The sequence below is a fragment of the Oncorhynchus mykiss genome, chromosome 5, assembly GCF_057628025.1.
Source record: "Oncorhynchus mykiss isolate SJ-2025 chromosome 5, ASM5762802v1, whole genome shotgun sequence".
Lineage (NCBI taxonomy): Eukaryota > Metazoa > Chordata > Actinopteri > Salmoniformes > Salmonidae > Oncorhynchus > Oncorhynchus mykiss.
Genome location: NC_143026.1, coordinates 16,271,215 through 16,275,751, shown reverse-complemented (window position 1 = coordinate 16,275,751; position 4,537 = coordinate 16,271,215).

The window sequence follows — 4,537 nt, the reverse complement described above, 5'->3', positions numbered from 1 at the left end:
TTAAAAACACAACACCAAATCCTCCTCCACAGTAACTAAACGCAACAGACTCTGATTACCCCATATACTCAAACAGATCAATATTGTTAACCAGTTTGTAATAGGCAAACTCAACCCTCAGTCTTGCTGCCAACATTCCCTCCAGCATTCCCACCACATCCACAGACCCCTGTCCCCCAATACTGTTCTTTCGGGTCTTCCATATTGCTAATTTAGCTGCCCCTAAATCAAAATTAAGCAAAATAACTATACCCCTTCAACTAAACCTGTACTTTAATATAAAACGTTGGGAAGAGAACACCTCTCCCAAAGAACGAAGACCCGACCAACCTGGGTCACTATAAAAAGAGATGTGCCAGAGTTTCAGACTCAGCACAGAATGGACACCCTTCCCCAACTGTCGGATCCAGATATACCAGATGCATATTGGTGGCTATGGTTCCATGTATTATCCTCCATTGTAGGTCAGCTGTCCTCTTTTCAATAGGCAGTTTGTATAAAGACCGCCAACAGCTTTTTGGGGATGCACCTGGGCCCAACACAGCAGGTAGCCTAGTGGTTAGAGCGTTGGAGTTGTAACCGAAAGGTTGCAAGATCAAATCCCCGAGCTGACAAGGTAAAAATCTGTCACTCTGCCCCTGAACAAGGCAGTTAAACTCACTGTTCCTAGGCCATCATTGAAAATAAGAATTTGTTCTTAACTGACTTGCCAAATTAAATTAAATTAAACACATCCCCCACCTTGTCAATTTTACCCCATCCAGGGAAGAGGCATGGGACACTTTTACACAAATTTTGTACATGGCCTTCTTTCCCACTTTCTTGAACTCCCCCAGCTCCGGGGTATCGAATGAAAGCAGCATCCCCACGTCCTCTTCGAATGCCCCTGCCACAGCACTAACAATCAGTGCAGGGAACACATAATCCAGACCCTCCGTCCTCCTTTAATGCCCCCACCGCAGCACTAACAATCAGTGCAGGGAACACATAATCCAGACCCTCCTTCCACCGATCAGAATTGGAAGTGTCACATACTGCAGATGAAGTACTGGCAAGGATTCACAGACCTCATCAACGACCTTCCTCAGTAGGCGAGATGATCGGATCCCTGCTCTTTCTCCCAGCTCCTCCAACGATCTGCTTAGTACACCCCACACCTAATAAGCATGAACGTAGGCTGGCTGAACCCAGAGCACGGGACTGGATGTCAGTGTTGTAAAAAAAGAGGCTCTTCAAAAAGCCACATCCCTGGTGGTGTGCCGGCCTTACGGGACTTGACAAGAACTCTCCAAGCCTGCATAACAGACTCATAAGATGAGACCAGACAAATCAACCCCTCCAGCTTTAAGAGAAAAAGGTGCTTATCTAAGCCCAAACAGCCCGCTCTCCTCATCAATGTATAGGTTGTGTCGACCCAGCTAGAACCGTCACTGTACAACAGTCTCTGGGCTGCTTGAACTGGGAAAGCCATGATCCTGGAAGAAATGTCCACCAGGCCTTGCCCACCCTCGTGCAGTGGCAGGTACAGGGCTGCAGCTTTAATCCAGTGTTGTCCAGACCAGAAAAAATTGACAAGGGTCCTCTGAAGCTCTGGTATCAGACCCCCGGGTAGCTGTAAAATCATTAATCATGGCCACAGGGTAGAGGCAGCAAGATTATTAGCTACCAGGACCCTTCCCTTATAAGACAGCTGGGGTAGAACCCATTTCCACATTGACGATCTGGCACACACCTTCTCCACTACACCCTCCCAGTTATTTTTCTGAAATACATCAGAGCCTAGAAAAAAAACCAAAGTCTTCATCCCATCTCTGCCCCACTGAAGCCCCCCTGGTAACCGTGGAGCAGACCCCGTCTGAAGCCCTACTGGTAACCGTGGAGCGGACCCAGCCTGAAGCCCCCCTGGTAACCGTGGAGCAGACCCAGTCTGAAGCCCTCCTGGTAACCGTGGAGCAGACCCAATCTGAAGCCCCCCTGGTAACCGTGGAGCAGACCCAGTCTGAAGCCCCCCTGGTAACCGTGGAGCAGACCCCGTCTGAAGCCCCCCTGGTAACCGTGGAGCGGACCCTGTCTGAAGCCCCCCTGGTAACCATGGAGCAGACCCCGTCTGAAGCTGACCTGCCCACAGCGATTCACTCATTTCCCAATTGACTCTAGCTGAGGAGGCCCCCTCATACAACTTTAAAGCGTTTGAGAGAACCTTAACATCCGAGGCCCCTGTAATAAAAACTGTCACATCATCTGCATACGCAGACAGCGCTATCGTGGGACCCTTCATTACACCTGGCACAGAGAAACCAGTAAGCCTCGCTCTTAAAAAACAAAGCATTGGTTAACTGCCCTGAAATTGGGCATCCCTGCCTGATGCCCCTTTGGATAGGGATGGGGGAACTCAAACCACCCCCCACCTTCACCATACACAAGGCCCCAGCATACAGTAAACTCATCCAAGACAAAAAACATTCCCAAACCCAAAGGTTTTCATTGTCTTGAACAAGTACTGGTGGTCCACACGGTCAAAAGCCTTCTCCTGATCCAAAGAAAGTAAACCCACATTCACATCAGACAGTTTACAAATGTCTAAAGCATCCCTTATTAGAAACAAGTTATCAACAAGAGAGAGGTCAGGTACACAGTAAGACTGGTCCTTGTGGACCAACAGCCCCAGATACTCTTTCAACCTGTTTGAGACATTTAGATACAATTTTATATTCTGTGCACAGCAATGCAACAGGTCAGAGTCCAAAGCAACTCACTGCTCTGGTCCCAATTGAGGAAGACCGTGTAACAACTGTTCAGTACACAAAGAATCACAATCGTCCGCCTTATAGAGGGCAGAGTAAAAATTCACGGCATGTTGGCGCATTTCACTGTCATCCGTCGTCATCTTCCCATCAGGGAGACGAAGGCAGACCATCTGTTTACGTTGCATTGTCAATTGGTTTTCAAAAAAGCGCTAGGAGCATCCATATCCTTGAGGGTAGCAAAACGAGACCTAATCAAGGCACCCTTCACTCTTTCATGTAAAAACAACCTCAGTTCATGTCTCTTGTCCTGTAAGTTCATAGCTAGTCCGGGGTCATTCTGAGTGAGCAACTTCTACTCAATAGATTTGATGTCCTGTTCAAGGGCCCTGATAGTCTCTTTAACTCCAATACGAGACAGGGCAGTATACTGTTGACAAAACAATCAATCGTATGTGGGCCTTCCCAACCTCCCACCATTGTCTCAAGGACTCAAAATTCCCTTTTATAACCCTCCATTTTTCCCAAAACAACAGAAACCTTTCACAAAACATGACATCATGTAACAACTTAGCAATAGAATACCAATAAGGTGATGACCTTCGTGGACAGGACAAGTGAATATCAACAGTAACAATATGGTGATCAGAGAAACCCACAGGAGTAATATCACACCTTCCAACCCTACTACTGTTACGGTGCGTGAATGAGGACCCAAAAGCGAATTAACTTAGACAGAGCTTCTTTAATTACCAAACATAGGTAGGCTCAGACGGACCGGCAGATTCCGACAGGACAAGACAAGGTTACAGCAAACATGACGACAGTCTGGTTCAGGCATGAAACACAACAAACAAGAATCCGACAAGGACAGGAACAAAAACAGAGAGAGATATAGGGACCTAATCAGAGGGAAAAAGGGAACAGGTGGGAAACGGGGTGAATGGGTAGTTAGGAGGAGACAAGGCACAGCTGGGGGAAAGAGGAGGAGAAAAGGTAACCTAACAACGACCAGCAGAGGGAGACAGGGTGAAGGGAAAGGACAGAGACAAGACACAACATGACAGTACATGACAGTACCCCCCCACTCACCGAGCGCCTCCTGGCGCACTCGAGGAGGAAACCTGGCGGCAACGGAGGAAATCCTCGATCAGCGCACGGTCCAGCACGTCCCGAGAGGGAACCCAACTCCTCTCCTCAGGACCGTACCCCTCCCAATCTACGAGGTACTGGTGACCACGGCCCCGAGGACGCATGTCCAAAATTCTACGGACCCTGTAGATGGGTGCGCCCTCGACAAGGATGGGGGGGGGGGGGGAAGACGAGCGGGGGCGCGAAGGACGGGCTTGATGCAGGAGACATGGAAGACCGGGTGGACGCGACGAAGGTATCGCGGAAGAAGAAGTCGAACTGCGACAGGATTAATGACCCGAGAAATACGGAACGGACCAATGAACCGCGGGGTCAACTTGCGAGAAGCCGTCTTAAGGGGAAGGTTCTGAGTGGAGAGCCAAACTCTCTGACCGCGACAATATCTAGGACTCTTAGTTCTACGCTTATTAGCAGCCCTCACAGTCTGCGTCCTATAACGGCAAAGTGCAGACCTGACCCTCTTCCAGGTGCGCTCGCAACGTTGGACAAAAGCCTGAGCGGAGGGGACGCTGGACTCGGCGAACTGAGATGAGAACAGCGGAGGCTGGTACCCGAGGCTACTCTGAAAAGGAGATAGCCCGGTCGCAGACGAAGGAAGCGAGTTGTGGGCGTATTCTGCCCAGGGGAGCTGTTCTGACCAA